An 18,127-nucleotide genomic window follows, 5' to 3' on the forward strand; every position below is an offset into this window, starting at 1 on the left:
TATTTTTCTTCACTATCAGCAGTGATCTGCAATCAGGACATGATCGCAGACTCTGGAGACAGGGAAAATTCTCAATGAAATACACCCAAGTTCTTCTTGGTCAAAAATAGACAAACAGTAAGAGGTGTCTTATACTTACATCAAGCACTCTTGTGGTTATTAATTATTTTTTCTGTGGCCATGATTTGTCATTGTTTTTGGGCAGACTCCCCATCTCAGTTCCCGTCAATGGCCCAGCATGCCCTTGGATCCTGAGGCAGAACCCAAGATGTGTGACGTGCTCCCTGGGACACCGAGACTCACCCCGTGATGGGCCAGAGGTTCAATTCTTCCTTGGAGAAGCATGAAGATTCTCTCTGTTGGCCTTGTTTTCCATTAGAGGAGAATAGGGAAACAGAAGCCCAGATATTAACAATGCTATAAACACAGCAACTAATGAAGCCATTTAACTCAGTCTCCAGGCAATTTTAAAAGAGTTTTTAGGGATGATGTTCAAATAAACACTTTGACCCACCCTTGACCTTAATTGAAGCCCAGTGTTTTTAAAATCAGGCATTTTATTTTTTTCATTTATAAGCTTTTACTGATGGGAACAGGAGACCATGTTAGAAACTGTTTTTTACTGTTTGGAAAATGGTGTCATAAAAAACCATTAGGGAGTCTGTTCCTGTGAAATGCTCCAGCCTACCGCTTCAGACAGAAGAATTCGAAGTGATTGACTTTGGTAAAAGCTTCTTTGATCTAAAAATCTCACCTGCTTTTTAGTCTGAATAGCATCACTGAGGAGCTATACAGCCTTTCAGAGCAGCTAAGTTACAAATAAGGGGGACAAAAGATTTGGGCTCTGATTCTGATTTAACTTTCAGCAGTTTCAGAGGGAAGCAGCTCTGTCAAAGTCAGCAAAATCATTAAATTATAAACCCAGCATGGGATTAGGGTCAGACTCCTTGAATTCTGTTAATAATTATTATTGCTGGTGTTTATTATTTTTATTATGGCAGTTCCTTGGAGCATCTTAGATAAGGACCTTAAGTAACCACCCTTTAAGAGTTTCTAGCTGCATGCCTGCCGCAGCATGCATCTCTCTGTAACTAAAGCAGACCTTATCACTTCCTGCCTGTGCTGGCTAAGCAAGAAAGAAAAAATCATTATGGCGAGTGTACAAATATGTGTCACCGGGTGATTGAGTAGATCTGTGAAGCAGCTGCGGTGTATTTCAAAAAGGAAGAAACCTAGTGAAATAGGAGCCATGAACGCAGAAGCCTCATGCAACACAATGAAACTTCATGACAAGGAAAGTGTGTACATTGCCCGGTTGTCCTGTTCCAGCTGTGTCACTTCACCCTACCAGCTGTGGTCCAGCTCATGGGCACTCGACCCAACCAATCAGTCAGTGCCTGACGAACACATTAGTTTTGGGTGTTAGTATTTAAAAATACCTATTGTGATCTCTGCATAAACCTCTTGGATGACTCCTCTGAATATTGGGAAAAGCATGAGTTTGTTGGTCTTCAACTGTTAATTTAGCATTCAAAAATGATCTGGATAGCTCTCGTTCAAGGTGCTTGCAGCTGCCTGGAAAGCTCGATTCAACAGAGCACAAATTTGACAAGCATGGAGCAAGTAAGACACTTTTCCCCTGTCCAGAGTGGGGAAAGAGAAATGTGATAAACTTGCGAAATTGCAAATCATCGAGCACATTTTATGAAACTGGACTAGAAGGCATGTATGTGCCTTTGACATGGTCCCCCACACCATCCTTCTCTCTAAATTGGAGAGATACAGATTTGATGGATGGACTGTTTAGTGGATAAGGAACTGGTTGGATGGTCACATCCAGAGGGTGGTGGTCAACGGCTCAATGTCCAGATGGAGATCAGTGACGAGTGGTGTCCGTCAGGGGTCCGTACTGGGACCAGTGCTGTTCAATATGTTCATCAATGACATTGACAGCCAGATCAAGTGCACCCTCAGCAAGTTTGCAGATGACACCAAGCTGAGTGGTGCAGTTGACGCTCCAGAAGGACGGGATGCCATCCAGAGGGACCTGGACAAGCTGGAGAAGTGGGCCTGTGTGAACCTCATGAGGTTCAACAAGGCCAAGTGCAGGATCCTGCACCTGGGTCGGGGCAATCCTCGGTTTCAATACAGGCTGGGGGATGATGTGATGGAGAGCAGCCCTGTGGAAAAGGACTTGGGTGTACTGACAGACAAAAAGCTGGACATGAGCCGCCAATGTGCGCTCGCAGCCCAGAAAGCCAACCGTGCCCTGGGCTGCATCAAAAGCAGCGTGGCCAGCAGGTCGAGGGAGGGGATTCTGCCCCTCTGCTCTGCTCTGGTGAGACCTCACCTGCAGCACTGCGTCCAGCTCTGGAGCCCTCAGCACAAGAAGGACATGGACCTGTTGGAGCGGGTCCAGAGGAGGGCCATGAAAATGATCTGAGGGCTGGAGCACCTCTCCTACGAGGACAGGCTGAGAGAGCTGGGGTTGCTCAGCCTGGAGAAGAGAAGGCTGTGGGGAGACCTTATAGCAGCCTTCCAGTACTTAAAGGGGGCCTATAGGAAAGACGGGGACAGACTTTTTAGCAAGGCCTGTTGTGACAGGACAAGGAGCAATGGTTTTAAACTAAGGGAGGGCAGATTTAGACTGGATTTAAGAAAGAAATTTTTTACGATGAGGGTGGTGAGGCACTGGAACAGGTTGCCCAGAGAGGTGGTAGATGCCCCATCCCTGGCAACATTCAAGCTCGGGTTGGATGGGGCTCTGAGCAACCTGATCTAGTTAAAGATGCCCCTGCTCTTGCAGGGGGGTTGGACTAGATGACCTGTAAAGGTCCTTTCCAATCCAAAGCATTTTATAATTCTATGATTCTATGATTTTATGTAAGAGAAGTGCGTATATAGAAGTGTTTATGGTCATATTGTCAAGATTATGTGATTTATAGTAAGAGAATCTGTATTCATGAGTCCATGAGCATCACTCGTTCACAGATGAGCATTGCCTTTGACCCAAGCTGGAACAGGTGCAGAAAAGAGATCAGTCAGGAGGTCACTCAGGAGAGCAACCACACTTGAATGCTTGTTATTTGGTGAGAAGAGACTGAGCAAGACTGCTAGATCCTCAGGGGAGAAGATATGTTTCAATTCAGAGCCTGCCTGGCTCGCTCTGTAATACATATGTCAAAATTGGCCAGGAATATGCTAAACTGGGAGAGACCTTCATAGCAAGTCCCAGAGCCTTTTAAACCAAATAGGCTCCCTACTGCCTCCCACCTGTGCAAGGTAAAGAGAAGCCAAAATGCCAACAGAAGAGCAAAGCAGAGAAGTTAGTCACAGCCTCCATCTGTCTGGGTCCTGAGAGCACTAACAGGCCATAATGTCCCTGCCCAGCCCCCCGGGGTCCCCTCACCCTGCCCAGGACCAGCCCAGGGCCATCAGTCCCTGCCCCAGCGATGGCATAGGATGCAGGTCTCCAGCTCCCCACAGCCCTGCTCTGCCTGACCATGGACCTGCTGAGCCGGGCTGATCCACAGGCTGATGTCCCAGCCTGGCCTCTAGTGCTCATGATCTCAGCAATTTCTGTATCTACATATTAAGCATAAGTTCTACATTCTTGTAGAGTTTTGGTCACTATAGTATTGGGGGTGTCATCTAATTATTTATCAGCACACTGTCCTCGTGGGTGCAGGAACTCCTGTCTGTTCCACAGAGAGGAAACAAAGGAGTGGAGAGATGAAATGATCTTGCTTAGGGCTTGAACCTAAATGTGGTGGGTGTTCATGTGGGCTTTTTCATAATGATGTCCTCCTTCTGAGTGGAAGAGCCTACATGTGTAAAAACCTCACATGAGTATCTGCTTCTGGAGCTGGAGTCTGATTACAGGAGGATGCTACCTGCCTTGCAGGTGAATTGCTTCCATGCCTTGCAACCACGCTCATCTTCATGTACTCTGTGACTCCCCCTGCTTCTGGACATGCAGAGTTTAACTGCTTTCCCATGGCAATAAAAACTGAGGTTTCATAATGTACTGTTGGTCTATCAAAACATTTTAGCAATGTCAGATTCATTATTCTTTCATCTGAGAGTTCGTTAGCACACATATGATCTGTTGCCTCTGCTAGGTGTAGGGCAATCTTCAGAAGGACAGTCAAAACAAATAGGTTATGGCAATTAGTAAGTGCTTAAATTCCTAGAAAGGCTTTCCAAGTCATGGTGTGCTTATGCTCTGACATGACTCAAAGGCTATTCCGCGTGAAGGATATAATTTACAAAGAATTCAGTCCAGGTGGTTTAGCAGGTCATGTGCTTAGCTTTTAAAATAAATGGAGTCATAAATAATAAGTATCCTGAGTCCTTACCTAACAACACTGTGCTAGGAATGATTTTTGTGACTTCAGTTTTTCTTTTTGTTCTGGAGCCAGAGGTCTTTGGTGGAGGCAATCAGCTAGGTAGGGCAGGTAGGCTCTTTGGGGTACCAGGGACCCCAACACACTGACAGCATGCTTGTGTTTACTGGCAGCACTTCCAGTTTGATGGCTGGTTCTTTGAAACTCATCTACATGTGGTCATCATCAGGATGCAAATCTCAGCTATTACATCTGCCACCCCCCCAAGTTTTACATTTCTAATTGTCCTGAAGTACATAAATTGTTTCCTAATGGGTGAAGCTCTACTTTCTATATATACCATACTGTCTTGATGAACGAATCATTTGTATTTGAGGAAGTTTATAGGCAGCCATTAAATATAACCTGGAACTTCACAGCCAAGTGCCTCTCTCAATGCTTCCTGGATGCTTTATGTCCTCTGGCATGATTCAGATGGATCTCCATGGTGAGAGGATAAGGCGCTGCTTGCATAGCTCAGGTAAGCTCCCAAACTCTGAGTGACTCTTTTGCAATTGACTGATGTCAATTGCAAAACTCTTCCTTTCTTCAACGGAAAAACAAAGACCTTAAATGTGACCCTATCTCTCAATAATGCAGCTCCTGCCATTTTAGTTGTACTGCTAAAGTCCTGGGAGGTGCCTCAGTGCATTTCAAAGACAATACCCTCATTCAAGCCAAGGGAAGTATTGACTCGGTAAGGCCTGTGGAGTCAAGGCCTTTAATTGCCTTCTTCTCTGTAATTGTGTGTGCAGAAGATTACTGGTGATTCCCAGGTGTGGGCACTCCCCACATCTGACTCAGTGTCCATTGCAACATTAATATGGAAAGTCATTCACTGGAAAATAATACGCAACAATAATACTCTACATTTCATACAGAGTATAGAAATAATGCTCTATATTTCATGAGTATATTTCTAAACCTCCATCAAAGCTAAGCAGTTATAATTATTTTATGAAGTGGGGTGAGGAGGGATGTGGAGGAGTGAAGAGGCATGCCTGAGGTCACCCACTGGCAGGGCTCCCGTAAGCTGCCAGCTCTGGGCTCCCAGTCCCTGACCAGAGATACTTCATCTTATGAAATTTATGCTTTAGTCCCGCTTAGTGCTGGACTCAGGGGCTCTCAGCTGACATTTCTGCTCCCTCCCCTAGGCAAGGTTGGAGGAAAGAAAGGAGGGGACTGAGAGGTCATATCTCACTGAGTTGACTTAAGAGTAATCTGGAAACACTTAGGATGCTGTGAATTAGGCTGCTCTCCTGAGATGGGGGCACTGCTCCAAGCCTTCATCCCTGTCTTCAAAAGAGGGGAACCAAGCACACTGGTGCCTGAGTCTGGGTGTCACAGAGCTACCCACTGTGAGCAGAACAGCTCTGCTCCAGTACAGGCAGCCTGCTCTCTGCCTTGTCCTGTCTGGGCAACAGGTATGAATCCAAGGGAAGGTGAGAGGAGAAACAGAGCAGAATTGTCCATACTAAAGTTTGCTCTCACCCTTTGGGTCAGAGACCAAGTTGTCTCCTGCTGCTGAAGATTGATTTTAATATTTTCACTTTGGCTATCTGCACCTCTCAGGGCTTGTGCCCCTACCAAATCTACATCTTCACTGATTCTCTTTGGTAGCACTGGCATGAGCAAGGTGTGAAGCAAGCACCGATGTCAGTAAAGACAGAAATTTTCACACTATGACAGCACATTTGGGATTGGCAAATGCCCCAGATTTGTGCTAGGCACTTGCTTTTTATGTGGTGTTACAAAGCAAGCTGTGCTGACACAAGGTAGCACTGATTGGTGTAATGCTCCCAACACAGCAGCAGACTTGAAGGAGAAGAGCTGGAAATTTCTAAAATGCCTTGAGGAGTCTATGGGAAAGAGCTTAGCCAGCCAGAACATCTCTCCTAATGGTCAGATTTTCAGACAACTCCATGGTGGGGGTTAAACGCCAAAGGGATGCGTGGGGTGCTTCTTCCTACCAGACAAAAACTTGTCTCATTGGCATAGGGCTGGTCCAGACTGCACCAGTGGTCCTACTGGTGCCAGGACCTGCGGAATATTGTTGTCTTGCTATGCTTTGCCACATGCCTCTGCCAGGCCATACTCTCCCTGTCTGAATACAGGTGAAGATTTAGATCTCAGCCTATGAAGCTTGCAGAAATAAGAGTAAAAGGCCTGAAGGTATTTACTTCTGGGAATACTAAGGAAAAAACCTAAGTTATTCCATCCTAACACAAGCCATCCTGGTTTTGGATTATGTTTTTCAGTATTATGGTTGCCACTGAAAAATAGTAGAAATGTATTTATGGAAAATGATCTTTTTCTTTAACATTTCCTCCTTTTCTTTCCATTTTTCACTCAGTAAGACTGATGGGATGCTGTCTCTGTAGCATCCCTTTCACAGCTCTACTTCTCTCTGGAGGAAAGTAAAGCTGTTCTTAAGCAACTGCAAAACAAAGGATGTGTGATACCCATTTCGGTCTGACCTCCATAATCTCCGCCCTTGGAAGTGAGGTTGGACTGATGCCTTTTCTGGTATTATTGTGGAAGAACCTTCCTTCTCATTTTCTTTCTTATGAATTCTGCTTTTAGTGCTTTTAATGGTGATAATATGAAATAAAAACTGGGGGGAAAAAGAATTTATGATTAAAAAATTGTCATTATATTAGTGTAGGTAAGTTTGCTTTTTGTATTTCCTGTGTTCACTTAGAGGTACCTGTAATTGCAAATGCCTCGTCTCTATTTTTATTATTCGGGCTTGTTGGTACTTTGGGCTGGGAATAGAAAATCCCTTTCGCTCGGGTACCCGGAGCCACTAGATGGTGCAAGGAGACCTCGTTCCTTCGGGAGGCCAGCTGCCACCAGATGGCACGGCTGAGAGCTGGAAGGGCTGCGGGGGGGTGGCTTGGGTCAAGCTTTCCGTTTGATCTAATCCTGACAGCCTTTTGACACCGCCTCGGGAGCTGGTCCTGCGCTGCTAAGCCGTCATCTGCTTTGGTAACCAGAGAACGACTTAGAAAATTTTAGGCAATGTTAGGAACAAGTTTCTGTGCGTAGGAATAGTGGCGTTTGTAAGTGGGGACTTCAGAAGGAGAGCAGATGAATAAAGTTTAGGAAGGAAAGAATAACAAAATGCTTAACCTTTACATAGAAAAGTCCGTCTGTTATTAGTTTTAAAGCAAGAAGGGACCACAAATATAATTTAGTGTGATGCTCTACATTTACCTAGACAGAGAGAACATAGATTTTAGGATGCTCCTCAATCAGTTCTTATTTTAACCTTTCATATGGGTAAATTGAGGCACAGAAGTCTTAAAGCCATACAGCAGCTCAGGACTAGAGCCAGAAACAGCAGCTGGGTCTGGTGACTCTGCAGTGGTGCTGTTCCCCCTGCCCCTCTCCAATTCCTCTTCTGTTCCTTAGGAGGTGCAAAAGAGTTTCCTCCAGTGGAACCTTGAGATTACCGCCCATAGCAGGGACAGAGGAGATGACGAAGTGCCAGTTCCTAAGCCAGACCCACCCAAACCCATATGGGAGGCAGCCGATGAAAACTGAGGTCTTTGCAGCCCTTGGTTGGGTATGAGGAAGGCCAGGAGGGGTACAACCACTGCCCACGTACCTGTGTGTGTCACTAGGGAGAACCACTGGCTGATGGCAAGAGAATATGATCTAGAACTGGGCACTTTCTGCTCTCTTTTTTATTTTGCATCACTTTGTCTGAATGACCTAAAGCAAATTACAACCTTCCTTGGCTTAATTTGCCCTCATCCATTGAAGTGTGGTAATAATACCTTTGAGGACTGTGGTAAAGCCTAATATGCTGTTTGTTCAGCATAGCATAAAGGATTTAATTAATACCAGAAAAGGGACTAGATTCTAATTCTTTGTTCTCAGAATTGATCTCTACAGGCCTTTCTAGCATTGGAAAATGAATGTACAAAGCATGTCAGGCAGAAAGACTTATTTTGAAGTTTTTTCTGTCTTAAAATGCCAAAAAATCATTGAACAACAACAACAAAGGATATAAAAATGGCAAAACAAACCACCACCCATCACACTAAACTTAAAATAATGGTCAAAACAAACCCTAACACAGCCAGAACAATGTTGACTTCAGGACTCTTGGAAGACAGAGGAGCTCTTGGAAGTCATGTCACCAAGCATACCCCATGTACAATTGGTGGTGGAAGATGGGTAAACACTTTGGGAGTTTAATGGAAAAGTGTTTGTTATCATTTCAGGACTAGGAACAGAGCAAGAAAGAAGAAATAAATCCTTTGGTACTTGATTTTCTTTGAGCAATATCTTAAAATAAAGAAGCTGCAGGAGTTCACCCTTTCTGCTTTCTGGAAATAGTTGAGGAACAAGACTAATGTGAGGTGGGTAGGAATATGGTTACTCCAGGAGTTTTGTTTGGACCAGGAGTGCACTTGGAAGTGAATCTCTTGCTTGTCCCCACTTGCTGCACATGGATTTGCACTGCAGACTGGGCACGTGGATCCCTGGTAAACTGCAGGGTGCTCACCAGGAACGTGCCTGAAGCACTTCCATTGCTGATGGCTGCTGAGTTGACAGGAGCAAACCAGACCTAATCCAAAGTAAAACCCCTGAAACACAGACAGTGCGGACAGGAGTCCCCACTGCCAGCTGTGCCACCTTGCAGGCCTGCTCCTACTGCTCTGCTTTACTTGCTAAGGTAGACATGTAGTAACTGTTGCTGAACCTTGTTGGAGGCAAGGTCCAGGAAACTGTCCTCTGAAGGTGATTACAAACGGTGATATTCATCCTACCTAACTGGAGTGACTGAGGCATGCAGTCTGAGTCGTGTCAAGACCTCCTTTGTGGTCAGAGGGGAGAAACAGGCATTTCCAACCCACATCTCAGTGCTGATGAGGGAGGGAGCCCAGAGATCTTCCTTCTTAATGGATAAAACCACATGAGACATTTCTGTGCACACATTCTAGCAACCAGCTATGCTAAGTGATTCGACGTTGTAAAGTGGTGAGCATTGGTACCATGGCAGTTAAGGTCTTGCCCCTGCCTTGCCTTTTCCTCCCTTTCCCTTCCAACCCATGGCCCTTCCAGCCCATCCGTGCCCAACACTACCCCACACTGCTTGTCATGGCACTTCTGCTTGTGCGGCTGAGCTGGGAGACAGATTAGGGAACGGATCCAGTTGAATGATATCCCAAATGCACAAGTTTTCTTTTTGGGCAGATCGGTTCCTCCATCCGTTTCACACCACGGCCATGAAAACAGCGGGGGGGGGGGGAATTTTCTCACAACGACCTCTTAAGCTGGTGTCACCACTGAGCACTTCTGAATGTCACATAGCAGCCCGGGGGTGAAATCTATGTCTCCACTCAGATTTTGCACTGAAATAGCATCCCTGAGATAGCCCCCTCAATGCACACAATGCCTTTTTTCTGTTTTGGAGTCCTGGCCTTTGTCGGAAGCCTCCAAACATTTTTGCTTTACGGGTTATCTCTGAAGCAAACTCAGCCATTTCCATCCCACTGCAAGCCGTGATTTTCCTATTCTGTAGCTGGTCAATATTTGAATTGGCAAGAAGGTGGGTGTTTCAAATCAAAGGACAGATAATCTTTTGTTTGTTCTCTTCCAACCTTGCTCATACTCAGCCCAGACTTCTCCTTAAATGTCACTGGTTTCTCTTATTATTACTATTTTTAGTGGAATTTAAGTTGCAATGGTAGAGGCCATGGGGCCTGAATCATTCCAGCTTATAGTCTTGGTAGCATGGCTGATTATAACTGCATGAGGCAGATCTGATGTAAATACACGAAATGTCAGCTCCTGCACCACAGCCCCATCTCGGAGTAACACCAACCTTATCAACCCTTTAAATGCTTCTCTCCCCACTGAACTTTACCTGCCCTGAATGCAGGAGGAAATATAATGCACAGGGAAATATAATGGCTGCCAGCAATAGCAATAAATACATTGTGGATGACTGTGTTGAAACTGGGAAGGAAAAGGAGATGTTAACCAGCGGCGACATGCTCCTAAGTGTCATTCCCGGGCCATGGAGTACAGCGTGCGACCTTGGGGTACCTTTCTGCAAAGAGGGAGGGAAATGGGCACAGATCCCTGCTGATGGCCCCGTGCTGCCCCTTTTGCCTTCCCTGCAGCCTGCCAACGCTACACGTTTGCAGGGGTTTCTCTGTATTTGCTTTTGAAAGGGGGGACAGGGCAGGTGCTGAGCGTGCAGAGCGAACACAGTGGCCGCCATGCCCTCCCACTGTGCCCGTCCTCCCCGCCTGCCTTCTCCCCTCTCCCCCCTGCCTCCCCCTGAGCAAAGCTCACATCGGTTCAGACAGAAATCTGGGCAGAAATTAAGGTTGCTTAGAGCAGCGTGAACTTGCCAACAAAGGCTTCAGAGAGAGAAGGAGAGTGATGGAGACCAGGGCAGCGTGAGCACTCTGCTGACCGGGCTGCTGTGCAGATCCAGGCCTGCACAGAGGTGCACAAAAGGGTGAAAACTGACCCAGCTTCACCTCCCTGACACAGATTTATCACTCTGGGCTTCGTCAATGTCCTCATTTACGTTTGCGCAAGCTGTATCTCTGACTCCGTGACTTGGAGCTGCAACAGGCCACGTTTTCCCAGGCAGTGGTTATTGTCAGATAAGAGTAAGAGAAAACAGAAGTGCAGTTCATACACAGAAGGAGATGGTGGCTGTACATGTATAGAAAATAAGTCCAAGTATTAATTTTGCTATCTGTCCAATGAATGTTGCTTCTTTTATTAGAAATGAATGACTGGAAATCACTAACAAAATGCTTAAGAGTTATACCAGAGCAAGCAAACGATTTTGGTGAGTATTCGTTAACATTTGTTGATTAATTTGTTTTGGACAAACACAAATTTTAAAAAGAGCGAGATCTGTTCCCTAAAGGTACCATTTGAACACCTATCATCAAAACATTGTGCTTTAAATAGTATCATATATCCATAGACAATTCCTGGCTAGGCTTATGAGACCAGAAAGAAAATGTTTAACATTTAAAAGATGTGTCTGTTTCTATTCATTGATCTCCTCTATACAGTTTAGATCTGGTTCTCTTTCTGGTTCTACAAGTCCTGTATATAGAACTGACAAATAGAAACAGAAGCATGTTATCTGTGTAACTGAATAGAACTAAATCACATAGACAAAAGTTGCTAATATCATCAGCCATTTACACTGAATCGCTTGTTGTCTCATAAACAAATTCAACTTAATTACACTATTTGATAAATACCAAGAAGGTGCTCTGCTTCTGCAGTATCCCCAAGCAGGAGAAGTTCCAACTACAGAATATTGCTACTAAATACAGCTTTTAAATATTGCTTTTAAATACAGCACTGCTAAATGGTTAATAGAAGTGTTGTTTGGATTTAGGTAGTCCTGTTCCTGTCTACAACAAAACAAACTGCTCAGCTCCGTGCTGCCTAATAGACGGGTGCTGCTAATAGTAATCATAAATCCTTATTGATGTATTAATATCTGTATGGAGGTAGCTTGTAGTCCCAGTCCAGGACTAGAAGCCCTTTATGCTATGCACTGCACAACTAAATAATATAAAGGTAATGCCTGCCCCAAGTAGCATATAATCTACATCAAACAGAAGAGAGGCAGCGAGAGCTGCATTAAGGAGCACAAGGGGAAAAATGTCATCATCTAATGATCAAGCAGGCAGCAATTTCTATGTGCCAGATGCCCATCTGCTTGCCAAGATTCTTCTACTCATCATGGGCTGAAGCAGGAAAACACCATTTCTTTAAGTCTCCTTTGGAGAATGCTTTCGGTGTCAAGAATAACAGGAGAGAAAGCACAAGATATCTCTTAAAAACATAACAAAGTCTGAGCATCAGCAGCAGAGTGGAAGCATCCTGGTAGTGTAGAAGCACCCAAGGACAGACCTTCAGCCAGGCTCTGTGTTTATTTGTAGCAGCGTGGTTTACTTTGGTATTCATGGACTCAGCCACTGCACTTTCCAGCAGGTGCAGTGAATGCAATTAGTTGCTATGGATATTGGTCCTGCCTTTAGAGTCTAACTTTGAAGTTGTTTTGGGTTATCTGAAAAACAAAGATGGAGCATGATGCTTTGCTTTAACTATGATTGCAAATTTTTTCTTTTATCCTTGATTTTCCCTTTATTACTTTGCTTTCTCTTTTTTATTTATTCTTGTGAAGAGAAAGTCTATACAAATATTGTGATTTGAAAATATAGGTGATGGAGGCAGCCTATCGAAAGCTCCTTTCATGTAGATGCAGGGTCTAGCAGAGCTAAATTAGAGGTCATTTTTTGCAAAAAGTGGAAGTCAGAGTACCTGATTATTTTTGACAAAGAGAAAGCACATGGGAAGCAAAACATATAATCTTTAATAATAGGTGAAATTAGAAAGATGTTCAAGCTACGTTTGGATTCAGAGTGAGACTGGGAACAGTCCAGAATTCAGAAGATGTCCAGCTCATAACAAAAACAAGGGCTATTTACAAACACCAAGGTGTGAGTTTTGAATTTCCAGAACTCCTGAAGTTTACAGGAGCTTGATTCTCAGATCCTTGGCTTGGGTCTCCCCTCTCTGAAAGTATGTGGGATCTGCTACAATATATTTACATGACAATCTAAGAAAATACAGGAAGAAAATAAAGTTTCTAGAATAACAGAGGTGTAATTGTTAGGTTAATGGAAGAGAAGATGCAGCGCTCTGTGAGATAATTTTGCATCCAAAAACTGCATTGAACTACCAGGCCTGCATTGAACTACCAGTCATTTGAATGACTGCAATCCAAACAAAATATTATTTCACTATAGCCGGATGGCTGACAGTGTGTTGTTTAACATTTAACACAAAATACAGCAGAAGGATGTGAGGGCTCTTGCAGTTACAAAAAGGGAAGGAAATTCCAGTGTTCACCCCAGGCCTGATCTATGGTCCTCTAGAAGAAGAGGAAAGCCTCTTCAGAAATGATGCTACTTCAGGTTTCGTCTGCTGTAGATCTGTAGTAGGTGATCAGTGGTGTCCGGTAGATAGAAAAGTGGATAGGGGAATTTTGGAAATATAAAAAAAGATGTGGGCAAAATGTAAGATACATTTTAAAACTCAATATTTAATTTTGGAAATTTATCAGTTACAGATATACAATGTTGAACAACTATGTTCTGTTAATATTTTGGTGCTTCATATTTCATATCAGAAGCTTTTTCTTAAGGTGATTGTTCACAATGTACTATTTCAAACATCCTTCATTTCCCAAAAAAGGATTTTTAATGAGACTACCAGGAAAAGTTATTGGGAAACACATCATTACACAGAAGCCAATTAGCACCTTCCTCAGTTCTTCACCTTCTTTACTGTAGGCAATCTAGATAGTTAATTATAATTATAGTTACAGATATAATTTGCAGCTTTCAGTGGATGTATCTAACCTGGATTCCCCATGAAAAAGGCATAGAAAGAGAAGGAAAAAATGAATGAAGATATGCACTCCTGTTAAAATCCAGAACCTTTTTTCCCTATGTCAGGGACTTAAATAATGAACTAGACCAGACTGGCAGAGAAGATATTCATCTTTAGTACAAGTCAGTGTGCTGCTCTGTCCATTTCCATTTAAATCCAGAGTATGCCCTCAGAATGGACAAAATGGGATTTATGCTTTAAATCTGCATATAATTCTTGTGTGAAGCACCTGTGGAGCCTGGCTTTCATCCCGGTAACTGTAGTCATTTCTGAAAATGCAAAGCCCACTTTCTTTATGGAAAAATTTCCTTTGATAAAAAACAAATAAATGTAGCCTGTAAACTTGCAAGTGCTTATCCATAAAGCTATTCTTGTCCATAACTTCACATATATGGTGGGAAGCTAAAAATCCCCTAGAAGCTAAAAATCAAGCGTGTTCAAATATTTGCCAGCATAGAGCCATAAAGATCAGTAAAGGACCTGAAAGTTGAAGGGACGAGGTTATGAAAAGGGCTCTCCCTTAATTTAACCGAATGAAGCAAACAAACCTTTGGAAAATGAAAATGAGGAAATCAGATAATGAATAACTATGAAGGCTCATTAGAACTTAGACGTGCTCCCCTCAAATATAATTATGCTTAATATGATTTCATCAAATGTCACGGAAGAGCTTGAAACTCATAATGATGAAACACTTTTCACTTCTGTCCTTTTCACTCCTTCTGCACTTTTCACTCCTTCTGTGAGAAGGTCTCATCAGGCTTTATAAATATTGACAATGACTGACTCTTCCTGCAGGGAAAATCTGGTGACGGGAATATGTGAATGCTTAATCTAATACACAGCCCGGCCAGCGTCACACGCCGGGTGTGAGATCGAGCCTCTTGGCCCCACACCGCACTGCTCAGCCGTGGTTCCTGTGCCCCACACATCTGCAGATAGCTGCTGCCTGGCTCTTGCTCCAGCACCCCTGTGTCAGCCATAGATGGTCTGCAGGTTGACCTGCTGTACCTGGCACATGAGATCCTGGAGCAGAAGAGGGACAGCGATGCTGCCCCGTGTCTCTAGTAACATGCTGCCAGCAGGCACTTAAGCATGTGGGACCTTGGATGATGCTCAGAGGTGGGAAGGTATGTCACCTCCACTCACATCTCATGTATCAGAAAGAATGCTAAACATTTGTCAGATCTGAATATCTAACTGTGGAACTTCCCTTCCCTAAAACATTTAAACTTTTCAGTGATTAACTAACCTGCATTGGATCAAAACTTCAATTGTGGTGAGCTGCCATGGAAAGCAGAGGAACTAGAGCGATTTATGACCATGGAAGAGCTGGCCCCAAATATTTCATATCTGATTGGCTTTGTTCACACAGAAAAACTGAAGGGGAAATTACATAAAACTATATAGGTTATATAAAGTTACATAAAGGCAGGATTATATGATGAAGAAGATATCCCATGTCACAGAATTCTGATTTTACATAACTTCTCTCTTTCCTTTTCAGAAAGGTAGAAATGCTATATAGTAAAAGTTTAATACCTTTGATGTCATGCACAGAGGAATCCCTTCACCCCCTTTGTAGAAACACTCTTCTACTCACAGGCTTGTCCCTGGATAAAGATGGATGTACTGAAGGTTTTTAAACGCAGCATTCAGCAAATCACATTTTTCCATTTCATGGCTTCTATGGTCTTATCCATCATGTTGCATTCTGGTATATTAAAGAAAAAAATCTCTGGTTGCCAAACTAAGCCTTTTTAAGGCTTTCAGGGAAAGCTCTGGGCTCAGCTTAGTTTTTACAGTTCATGGCTTCTCAGAGCGAACAAATGCATCTTTTGACTCAGCAGTAGCTTCATTATTTATAGTTAACTTTTCAACATAAAAGGGCTGAATCGCTCCCTTCCCTGACTCTGTGAAGAAGCTTGGTACTACTCGTTGGCTCCCAATGGCCAAGGGGAATCTGATCTGAGAGATGCTGCAAACTCCCTTCTCCATGAGGGCCCTTGCTCAACTCTTTTCCCACCTGCATAAAGGCTGATAGCATTTTGCTTGCTGATACCACCTGCTTCACACCTATGCACCCTCCTTTCCTACATGCCAGACACAACTGGTCAAGATTTCTTGCCATTATATCCGTTAATTACTGGTTTGTTGACCATCTGACACCATGCCAGCTTCACTCCCCTGTTACATTAGTATCAATATTTGAATACAATGGCAAAAAGAAAGGCATATAAGAAAGTACAAGTGTAAGAAAGCATTTTATTGAACTGCTTTCCCTTGGAAGACCCATGGAAATCCTCTAGCCCATGTACCATTGAGAGCTCATCTTAGGGCTCCTGTGGCCCTGAGAAGCTATCACTGACAGCAGATCTAACACCCTGGGAAAGACTTGGTCCTTAAAACAGGAATGTCACATGAAAATGTGCAGCAAGCTTGCCAACGGCCAGAACTTTCTTCACTGCTTGGAGCCTTCTGGCTCATATTTGCTTCCTCTTTTACTGAATGCATTTAACATAGCTTCTGCTCAGTCAGAATCAGAGTTTATTAATACTTTTGCTCTTTGTGTCCCCATGGAGAATATCAATAAAGACATCAAGAAAAGCTTGGCCAAATACACTGCAACATAAAAGCGCAGTTGCAATGCATACATTATACAAGGTTTCACATCTTGTATACTAGGGTTGAAAATAAAATTACAGAGCACACTTTATATATATAATGTACCCACACATACATATACATATGTTTATATATAAATGCGACATTACATGCCCATGCATGTGGATAAACCCTGCTATAGCTAATGGAAATATATCCATTAGCAGCACCAATTTATTCTCTTTTCATTTTTTGGTTCTATAAAGCAAAATAAAAAAAGAAGCAAAGCAGGCTTTGTGCTAAGGGAAATGCAATTTTGAATTTGAATGCATGGAATCAGTTTTGGGCACTGATCAGGAAAGAATCATTTGCTCAGTGTTTTGGGGGTCATTAGTCGGTAAGATAGCGCAGTGCAATCCAGCACAGTCTAAGTTTGCCAGTGATGGTTCTTGTAGAGCGTGGAGCTAATTAGCCCTTCTGAAATTCCTGCTTGACCCCTTGTGGATTGCTTTCTAAAAAACCTCAGAAAGTCCATATAAAAATTCCTCTTATTGCTTTATGTGTCCAGTTCACTCTTTATTTTTCAGTGTAGGATCAGGAAGAATATCACAGTCTTGAAGATTATTCACAGCTCCTTACACTTGTAAACACATACGTTATTCTGATCGTTAGTATTGCTGCCATTAATAAGAAAAAAGTAAAGCGTTTGTCCTGCTTTGATTTTCTATTGCTAAAGTCAATGCTGAAGAAAAGAGGATGTGTAAGAACTCCAGCATTTGTACCTTCAGGTCCAGGCTGTAAGCCCTACCAAGCACACGAACACTAGCAATGAAAACACCGTGGATTTCAGTGGACCTTCAGGGAAACCAACAGCTCTACTTACAAAAGAGATAATGGTTGTACACCAGAGTCCTATTTTCTGCTGTTTCCTTCACTTATCACTTCTTCCTTTCCCCCGTTCACCTCCTATCCTGCCCTGCCTGCAACATCCATCGTTTACTTGTGCTACCTCAAAGGCTTTCTGTGAAGAACCCTCTGCCAGCTGCAGCCCAGACGCACTCTCTCAGGATCAAGTCTTATACCCATGTTATAAACTCAGACTCTCACAATGATTTTCTTAGCAGACTGACAACATGTTTTCTCTTCGGCTGAGCAGTACCATCAAGCAGCTGCAAAAAATTACAGGCTGTGAAATCTCTCTTTATTGTTCCCTCTGCCAGCGGTAAGGATCTGTTGGAGCTGAGTTTCCTTCCAAATGTGTACACTGTGCTCCCCAGGAATACTCTAGCTAACTCTGCTCTAACTAGCCACTGTTGGATTATTTCTAGGCATTAAAAAGATTTTCTTCAAACAAACACATTTAGGATTTTCTAATAGCAATTTAAACCTAATCTGAGAATGTCTGGAAGTGGAAAATGACTTCTGCATGCTGAGGATAGTGTTCCATTACCAGTAATTTATTGTCTTTAAGAGCGTCACTGGAACATTTATTGACACAACAAAACACAGACATTTCTGGTTTATTGTAAAATCTCATTGCGCTCAGCCATTTGTGACTAAGCACAGCAGTGCAATTTATATTCCCAGGCAGGGCTTCCTATTTTTCCAAGTGTGTTTAGACTCATATGAAGATTGTATAATCCAAGGGACAAAAAAAAATCTCCTGTTGAAAACAAATG

This window comes from Ciconia boyciana, chromosome 8 (genome assembly GCF_034638445.1).
Source record: "Ciconia boyciana chromosome 8, ASM3463844v1, whole genome shotgun sequence".
Lineage (NCBI taxonomy): Eukaryota > Metazoa > Chordata > Aves > Ciconiiformes > Ciconiidae > Ciconia > Ciconia boyciana.